The following is a 10,436-nucleotide window of genomic DNA, read 5'->3' as shown; positions in this document are numbered from 1 at the left end:
GCTTCTCCCCCAGACGGCTGAGGGATTTCATATGTCCTCTTCCTCCCTTGATTTTGTCCTGCCCACTGTTGGTGGAGGCCGTGATTGCACCAATCCCTCAGAGGCTGCTTTAAAGCAAGGTAGAGGAGCCCATCTTTGAAGCAGCCACACAGCGTTTAATGTAACTGAGTAGTGCAGGTGTTGGGGCCGGCAGTGAGTAGTGGAGCTCAGGCTGCAGAGAGCCACCTGCTATCACCTCCAGAAGCGCTTCTATCTGTGTTTGTTGCAATCTGAGCCCATATCATTACTTAAATCTATGTTCAGACAAACAACAAGATTTTGGAACTTACCCCAGAGTGTGAGGACACTGTGGATAGTGAGTCATAACCTCCTGTCCTGCACAGCAGAGGTTCAGGGTGGGCACGGGGCACACGGTGTCACCCTTACGCTGGCGACTGGTACCAATCGACACATGCTGTTATCCTTCAGCTCCAAACACCACCATGGCTTGGGCCAAGTCAGCTCTTCCCATCTCTGTGTTCAGGGTCTGTTGAAGACCAGTGGTGGTTTGGGTTTTATGATGGAGTTGTTTGGATTTTTTCAGGAAAGTATAAAAGTAGACTCTTGGCATTTGACTCAGTGCTTTTTTTAACCGTCATGTGGCACTTGCGGCTTTCAGAAAGCTTCTGATTAAAACTTAGCACATCAGTAACCCAACTTTCAATAACGCTTCATCTTCTAAAGAGTTTTGATATTTCCCTCCTCTTCTGAACAGTTTTGAAACACTTATTATTTCTTTTCCCCCAAAGACTCATTCATTAGCAGTTAGGAAATGCCATCCGCACTTGAAGATCTTCCCAACTCACCCTGCTTCTACTGAGGTATTTCTGACTCCCAAGGGCAAGCTTCTTTCTCCAGCCTCCATATATGCCTGCCTGTTATTTTTGTAATCTGGGAGATTAACTGTAATACAAGTATATTATCTTATTGATTTGTACATATATACATATATATATGGGTCCATATATATATATGAATTTATTTGAAAGAGGTTGCCCTAAAACTTTAACCTGAGGTCCCTCCCCAAAACATTATGCTCTTGCAGCCTCCATGTGTCTTTCCTCCCATTTCACTGCCCTCAGGATAAATTCCCTTAGATTGGAGTGGGATGCTTGGGCCGCAGCAGTGCTCTGCTATTAGCACAGGCTACAGCTCTTAGCTGCTCTTCAGATGGAGAAACATGAGCCCACAGGAGGACAGACTTACATCAAAGCTTTGCCTTTCCCAATACAAATGTGACTGGCTCAGACTGCTTGGCTCTGAAAATCCAACCCACTTCTAGTCCAGCTTCTGTGAGTGGTTTTGATGTCGCCGTTGCTTGCCCCTCTTCCTGAAGAATTTGCCTTGTTCGCAGGCAGCTCTTTGCTCAATGCTCTCCTTATGTCAGCCCAACACAAAAGATGCAATGCCTTTCCCCAGTGAAAAGCTCCTTTCAGCGCTAAGTTGAACATTGCCCCTAAGTCAAGTCTGAGCCATTCACAAGCCCCCTTAACTCCAGTGGCTGTGCCATCAGATTTATAGGCTAAAACTCAAGTTACACCACTCCTTAGCTGCGCCAGCAGGAAAGTGCTGTTAGCTCTCCAGTGCTGTCCAAAAAATCCCACATGTGCACCCCAAGAAATCTTTGTGGCACACGGAAGTGGCTACAGCAATTATTTTGTGGTCGGGATGCTTTCGAGCAGCTTGAATGTAGATAATTCTGCAGTGAATACGTACCCTGGAAGAAACGATCCACATCAAAGCCTGTAATGTCTGCAGAAAAATGCAATAGTAAATAAAAACTTCTGCCAAAACAAGAAACTTGACGTTAAGGGTAAGATGGATTGTTTCCATTCTGGATCAGCTGGGGAGCAGGGAGTTGAAACTGGCCTTGTAATAGAAAGCATACTGCAGTATTAACATCCATCTGCTAGAAAAATAAAAGCGCTGCATTTAGAACTGTTAAAACATTTTAGAAGACTCGAGGTTCCTCAGGGAACTTTGGTCCTTTCCTTTGGGTATAATTTCACAATTGCATTTGACATAAGTTCCCTTTTAGATTCATTCTCTGGAAGCATATTTTGTTTTCCTGGTGTGGTTTTGTGAGTGACCATATTGCTTAGGCTTCTCTGAAAGCTCCACTATTAATGTTATCTTAATAGCATTTTAATGTTTATCACTTCAACAGAGATCTCTTTTGCCTTTCAGAAACCAGTCTGACCAGATTTCTCAACTTTGTACTCCGCAAGTATGCCAATTTGCTGTAACTGTCTATGTTAATGTTGTAAAAATGTGTTTATGGTTCCAGTGTTCTAAACAACTTAAATAGTAATTGTTTCACTGCCAGGAAAATAGACCCTACAAGCACTTGCTTTAAAAATACAATGTGGGCTCTACTGAGCCTCTCAAAAGCTGTTCAGAGCATCACATGGTATGTATACTTTGCAGCACTGCGCTCTGAGAGGACTCTCTTTGGGTGCGAGTGGAGAGGAAGCACTGCTGCCTGGCTTAGAAAAGGTCCCCATGTGTTTTGTTTTGTGTCATGTGCTACTTGCAACACATCTCGTGTTTGAAGGTCAGAATGAGCCAAAATTTCAAGCCCTATGCAGCATCACTTGCATTTCAGAAATTCTGGCTTTAATCTGTTTGAGAAAGTTTGTTTTGTGGCTTTTAGAGTAGGCAGGTCTCATGATGTCAGGAATCTAATAATTGCAGAATGATTGGGACTGGCAGGGTCCTTACAGATCATCCAGTTCCAACCCCCTGCCATGCGCAGGGACACCTCTCACTAGACCAGGTTGCTCAAAGCCCCATCCAGCCTGGCCTTGAACACTGCCAGGGATGTGCCCTGTAAAATTCTCTGGCTATTCCACTGTGGTCCCTTTTCCCTCCTTCCTGCATGAAGGTTTCTGCATCTGAGTGGTGAACAGGATCGGTAAAACAACACATCCTAAAACTACTCCAGACAGCTCCTCTGGTCAGCAGTGCTGGCTTATCCCACCTTGCAGGGTCAGTGAATTGCCACGTTAGCAGTTCTGCCTAGAAATGGATGTAATGCATGGTCAGTCTGTGGGAACTGATTTACAGATGATTCTCCAGACTTAGCTACCTGTTCTTAGCTCTTTCAGAAAAGCACACACAATAGATTGCATTTGTCATGGTTTTTGCTGCTTTCTTGGATAGCAGTTGATACTGTGAAGGGGCAACTTTGGCAAAGCCATAGTTTCGTACAGGACCAAATATCACATGGAAAGAAAGCAAAGACTTTTCAGATAAGCACTTACAGAAAGTCATTTTTCTACTCACAGGGCATTTCTCTACAAGCAATCAGGCTTAATATTGCTACCAGTTTTTACATAGCCTTTCAAAATGTCTTTTGGCTCCTAACAAATGCCTGTTACCAACTGCTATGGCTGTGATTTTACCAACTGGTAAATCCAGCGTTCAGGCTGCCACTGACAGACAAAGCACAAACCTGGCACTGACACACCCTGTCGAGTCCCATTCATTTCAAGATACTCTGAACAGTTAAATCTGTGCCATCTGCTTTACACAGCTCCCATTTATGTGATTGGGTTTCCAAATTATTTCAGGCCATAGGAGGGAGATTCGGTAGGTACTGAATGCTGTGGGAAACCTGCTCTTGAGTTTGCAGCTGGAAGGCATGCAGTCGGGTGTCAGGGCCAGGCACATAGCACCTAATCCTCTGCGGCAATTCCTGGCTTCTGAACCAGACAAAGTTGCCCGAGTAACTGTCTGGAAGGGAGGGTAGTGTTGTACTTGGAGTTGCAATGCCACTGCCTAAACAGGGGTGCAGCTGGAACACCTGAAACTGTTTTTAAAAACCTTTCTTTTTTTGTCATAGGGTGGGGAACAAGGCTCCCGGTGTTTGACAACAATTTTCTGGATGAGCAATTGTTTCTTAAGCAACAGCCCGCTGCTCTTTTGCCACTGGCTAATTGACAGCGCGGGGGATTATGTGTGGAGGAGAGAGGATGTAATGAGCAATTACTGGGTAAGAAGAAGAATAAGGCAGGAGGAAGGCCCTCTTTAGAAAGAACATGCCCTTGTGCGGTGGGGGCTCAGCTGTTCTAACCGCAGTCCTGTCCTTTGGTTTCCCCTTCATTCCCAGCAAGTGAAACTCCACGCTGCACATCTGCTCTCAATAACTCTTCTGCTGGGAAGAGTCTGATTTGCTCCCTTTGAGTTAAAAAATTCCACCTAACTTTCCTAAACACCTCTGGGCTTAACCCACAATCCTCTCGCTCCTGGTTCTCACCGGGCTTCCTATGCCCACTGGCTTGGAAGTGTCACTCAGCCAACCCCATCTGGGATGCTCACTCCGTCTTTAATTGAGCGCACAGGACAGCCACTGCCTGTTCTTCCACCTGCTGCAAGCACAAGCTCACTTTCTGACAATGAGGCAACATTTAACTCTAATTCACTGGACGAGCTGCACCTTTCCAGCACCAGGGACAAAAGGGTTCAGAGGCTGGACCGTTGTGAGAAGAGGAGGATACCCTAAATTGTGTGGTAAGACTGTGGTACCTCCAGTGCTAGATGTGGTGTTGTAGTAAAAGCATCTTTGCCGCTTGTTTTTTCCTAGAGTAGGCAAGGATGCATTTCATTGTGTCAAGCCACTGTCCACTCCAGCCCAGCTCTCCCACCTTTTGTGTTTGAACCACTGCAACTACACTGGGGTGAGAAAGTTGAAAACATAGCTTAGATAAACTTAAAAATGGTGTGTCCTTTCCACTTTGCCTGCAGTAATTGTTCAGTCAACAGAAACATCGTTTCACCAGCCTGAAATAATCCCTAGGAATCAGTGAAGTGTATAAGCATTTCGCAGGCACAGCCTGTGCTTCCCTGGGGTGTTACACACTTTCCCCTTCACAAGACTGCAGCAGTTTCAGACGAGGTTTCACTGGTGCAGCCACACCAGTACAATACTGGCTAATGTCCAGGTTTAAGCAAGGCCTAAGGTTTCCTTTAAACAGGGAGAATTTGGTGCTCTGGGCAGAGGAATTTACTTTTCTATTGTCCTTTCCTTTTCCTGAATGGGAAGCCAGAAAAAGAAACCCTACACCAAACCCCAAGCTGATAGCTCTAGGTAACAGCTGCCACTTGCTTCACCAATTCACCTACATGGGTAGTTCAGTCCCAAACTCCAGTTACCAGTGTCTCCCTTTTCACTCTTTTCTTTGAGTATCTCTGCAGCTCATCTTGGACTAACAAAACCCTGCTCACAAGGTAAGAAAGAAACAGGAAAATCCGCATCCCACCCACCCCTCCCTGCAGGTTAATCCCTGCCTTCAGCCTTTTGTCTGGGGACCCAGCAGGACCCAGGTTGTGTCTTACTGTGCCCAGTAAGAGGTTTCCTCTCCCAGCTGGTGCTGGGGCCTTGAAGCACCGCTGCAGGATAGGAAAAGCATGCCAGTCCTGGCAAGTCTCCCCTTGCCAGCCAGCCAGCCTTCTTGGAGACCTGTATGGTTAGGAAGAGAGGAAGAGAACAGCAGGGATGGCCTGACCCTGCACTGGAATGTATATGGTGTCCTTATAAGCCATGTGCAGAGTGGGGCATGCAGCTACTTTAGCACACCAGAACATCCTCCAATATGTTGACTGGCATCACCAGAGCATCCTGCATCATTTTTCAAAGGTCTCTGTTGGTGACTGCTCCTTGCCCTTGTTTCATTTGTCATTCCAGGGCTGGAACATTCCTGTAGCTCAGCTGTCTTCATGGGCCTCTCCTGACGTGCTGTCCAAAGGTCATCAAATACAATCTTCCCTCACCCACAGCCTCTTGGCTTGGAGGTCTGCCAAGCTGAAGCTAAGTGGTAGCACTCATTGCTCCATGAGGCCTCTCAGGTGCTTGAGCAAACAAAGACTGGAGCAGAACAGATGCCTCAGTAGCACGTTCAGAAGTACTCACAGGTTCCTGCCTGGGACCTGCTGTTCTGCCCTGCTCTTCTCAGGCTGAATGCTGTTAGAGGTGGTTTGCAGTGTAATTCTCTCAGCTGTTGCAGAAAGTTCTGTTTCTGTCAACTCTGCAATGTAAAATTCAGTTATCTGTCCAAACCCTAATTTCCCTTATGCAGCTGCATCAGCTGAGCTAAAGGGAATGTATCAGTACCTTGGGTAAAACTGGATTACTTGATTTCAGCGTGGTCTTCCTCTCATCACTTATGTTTGCACTATTTCAGCTCTATACACATTCACCGAGTTACAGCCCAATCCCCAGCTCCTTGTTAAAAAGGAAATAAATCTTTCCACCTGCTATGGAGGAGAGCATGTAGAATTAACCGCGCAGGCTTGCCAAGGGATAATCACACTGCACTGTGACCCGGGGGCCTGGCTGGTTTTCTCATAGTCAGGAGAGGATGCAAGATTTGCCTACATAAGGAAAAGAGCACTTCAGTGCTGACAGTAGCTATCAGCAGCAGATGACAATGTTGTGCTGAACAGGATCCTCGACTTGAAAGCCGAGAGAGGAACAACTTTCTGAGCTATTTCAGCCTACTTGGAGCTTGATTTTTGCCTCAATTTCAGACATCACAAGCATCAGTTTGTTTCTGTCTGTGCTGCAACCTGATTCGGAGAAAACTCCAGGAACAAACTCGCCAACAGAGTTTCAAGTTGACAAGCAGCTATTCTTTATTGCGGCGCCGGGAGACACGGAGGATAGCTCCTCCTAACTTGTGTCCCCGAATCGCCATACAGGTCATCCTTATATGGTCACTGGGCATATTACATCATTTTCCAGACAGTTTCCCCGCATGCATACAAAAATGTGATGGTGGTCTTTAAGGGTCGTTTTTCTCAACAATGTTCATAACTAGCTTAATTAACATTACAGACGTAGCAATCACCCTGTCCTTCTACTTACCAGTTAGTTTAACTGCTCTCATCCTGGACATCTGCTAGTCCGGGATACTCCCTAGTAGATGCTTACACCAGCTTAAGGGGTTTATTAACACCCCAAACATAGCAATCATCCTGTCCTTTTACTTATCAGTTAGTTTATCTGTGCCCACCCTGGACGTCTGCTAATCCCAGATACTCCCCATCCCCAGGTCCTGTTTTTCTACTCTGCTTTTCTCACACCTTTTGTGCTAAGGTCCTGAGGACCTGAAACTGTCAACTACCTTCAAGCACCGCAGTTATTTTCCATTACAAAGCCATCAAACTTAACAGTACTTAGAACTAATTACATTTTGTATTTTTGCGCCTCCTTGTCTCAAACCACATGTATTTCTGTACTGATATAACCTCACTTGTTACCGCTAACGATTATTTGCAAGTTGTGTATCAAACTGCACTGAGCACCAAACAGGTCTGACTTTATGAAACACTGAACCCGTTACAGTTTTAAGTCTCACACTCTTGTTGGAGTAGTGCGGAAAGCACTGGTGGTACTATTCAAATCCACAGCAAGAAAGTACTCCTCCTCCTCCTAGAAAAAGAATGTTGATAAAATACTCCCAGCATGAAGGTCAGCTCTGCAAAGCTGTTCTACCTTAACATTTCATCTACATTCATTATGCCTTTCTTTTTCCTTTTCTCCTCAGCCATAACTCTCTCCGCCTGTTAAAGAAGATGCACTTACAGCTGCTAAATGGCAGGAAAATTACCACAGGAGTTGACTGGGAGATGAGTAAGTCCCATTACTCATCAGCAGCAAAAGGTATTTTGGATTGCCGGTAATTCCAGTGCTGACATAACCCTCACACTGACTACCAGGGCACAGGGGGCCATGATCTAACAGCTATGACCTCAAGGCCAAGCCTCAGAGGAGCCTGTACAATGACATCCAAATACAGCCATAGAGCAAAGGCTGCAAAGGAGTCTCAGCCTAGGAAAAGTCAAGGCAAATCCAGAAAGTGAGCAGAAATTCCCTGCGTGGTAACCTAAGAGAATCTGGTCTTTCACCAGATGGTGATTATCTCACCAAACTCCACACTGGATAGTTTGAAGACTGAATTGGGCTATGGCTCAGATGGTCCTCAGAGCAAAAGGTGCCAATACACATCACTGATAATTGTCCTTAGGACTTGCTTAGGGATGCAGGATGAAACTTTCAAGCCCAGTAAAATAAACCTGATACAACTGCTATTAGAGCTGCCTTGTGTTTATTGCTGTTGTATGAGAAAAGCAAACAGACAGGACATAGCAGGGCCAAGGCTCTTCCTGCAAGCCTGGCTTTGGCTAGTACAGGTGTAAACTTGTACCCTTCATCAAGCTGCTTGCTCCTCTCTCCAGTTCTGGCCTTCTCAGCTCATTCCAAGACACATTACCGTGGGAAACAATCATGGATGCAGGGCCAAGTCCCCTTTCTTGTGCATCGTGGCATTTTCAGAAGTATCTGATAACTTCAAACATACATCTACCTAAACGACTTGCAATGGCATGCCTGTGGGGAGGCTGAGTTAGCACGTCCTAGGCCACCTTCCTGGTTATACAGACCTTAGTAACTTCTAAGGTAGGTTGGAGAGGATGTTTTCAGGTCTTCCCCATGCTGGCAGCTCACTAGTCCTCCAGCTGCTCCAGCCACCAGCTGCCCATACAGTACCCTTGACAAAATGCTTCTCTGACAGAAAGCTGAAAAGTTCCTTTCACAGACACACTGCCCACAAGGGTCAGTTCACAGCCTAGCAGTTTGCTCCTTTGACTTCATCTCAATCTACACCAGCTATTTCCAGCTCAATGTACTTTTTGCAAGTGCTTGTCACTTCCTTAGCAAAGAAACACTGACAATCAGAACAGAGGCAACTGTAAGAATGAAGACAGTGGGAGATGAATACAGACTACATAAAGGGAGCCTGCTGATTATTTTCATTAGCACCGACAAAACACAGCTGCATAGAAATAATGTCAGAAAGTGAAGACTACTGTCAGCTGCAGAGGAAGGGTGCAGCAAAATATGCTGAGGGATTCAGAGCCTCTCCCATGCAGCACTTAACCCTCAACTGCCTCAGTGTATGGAAGGAGAACAAGGGACCTGATGATGCATTTCATTTCACGCAACATGGGACAGCAGCATTGTCTTCAGGCACAGACTGCACCTCTGAGGCTGGGTCTTTTTTATTTTACTTGTGATTTTTGCTCATGTACTTCAGTTTGAAGGCAGCTGAGCAATCACTAGTTGACAGGTACTCTGAAATGCTAACACTAATCTGCTATTACTAAGGAGGGAAAAATACATTAACAGCCTGTGAACAAATACTGTATTTTCAGCTTTTAGATAGCTGTGTAGGCAGGCATTGCTTGTTACTTTCTGCCAGCAATTTCTCTGTGCAACAACTCCTAGTGCTGGAAGTCATGTTATCTGGTTTAACTCCCCTTTTGGAACTCAGTGATGTAAAGTGAGGATCACAGAAGATTTGTATGTAAAAAGCCTAACACAAACACACCACCTCTCCTTGCAGAAGAGTCTAACACACACTTTGCACCCAGCAAAAGGAAAAAGTTGCACAGGCATGGAAGTCTGCAGAACTAGCCAAGATCTGACCTGGGAGTTGAGTCACAAGATAGTGGCACAGAGAAAGCTTATCTCTGTGCATCTTTTTTTCTTTCATCACATGCTTCAGGGGAAGTCAGCTGTAAAACCAGGAGTTTTGTTCCTGTAATGAGCTTTAGCTTTGTGTGAGGATGCAAGCTATGTCAGAGTAGGAATAGTCCCAGGTGCCAAGTAGAGCTGCAATTATCCTGCAACAGCATTTAACAGTTTAAGCATTTACATATGCCTCGCAACTATGGAGTTCCTGTGAAGATGCTGCCAAAACCCTTTCCAGGAGCAGAAGGAAGACTAAGGCCTTCCAGTCCAGATGTTCAGGGATTGAGGTCTCCCACAAGTTCTTTTGATTCAGGAGCCTCGACATCCTTAATAAAGCAAACTCTTCTATCAGAATTGTTTAACCCTACTTTACTACAGGCAAGAGGCTGAACTGCCTCTACCTATATAGGACATGTCTCTGTTCAGTAGCGACACACAGTACGCAGCAGATCCATCAGCTGCTATCTCTGGGTAGAGTTCTGCTATACCCACAACTGGAACAGCAGCAGGGATCATAACTTTTGAAAGGTTCAGATAATCATCTTGCAAAACCAGGAATGTGCCAACATCACGGAGCTTTTCTGCAGACTGAGATGTGAAACCCTCATTTACAAGGAATCCTTTGTTTCCTTGCCTGGTTCAGCATTTTGTTACTTAAAATCCAATCAATTAAATAACACTATCCCTGGTATTGGTTTATTTTGTCGAAACAATATACAGCTTACCAGCTCTGTGTCAGGGGGTAAAGGATTACACCATCCAAGAAATGGATGGTGAGATGTAGCTAACCTTGAAAACCAAACTGCCATCTCTGAAGACCTCAAGACAGTGCTTTAAAGACAAAAATACCCCTTGTTCACTTAAC

This window comes from Pezoporus occidentalis, unplaced genomic scaffold (assembly GCF_034315485.1).
Source record: "Pezoporus occidentalis ecotype Australia unplaced genomic scaffold, CSIRO_AGI_Poc_V1 ctg53, whole genome shotgun sequence".
NCBI lineage: Eukaryota > Metazoa > Chordata > Aves > Psittaciformes > Psittacidae > Pezoporus > Pezoporus occidentalis.
The sequence above is the reverse complement of the archived record's forward strand: the minus strand, read 5'-3'. Positions refer to the sequence as shown.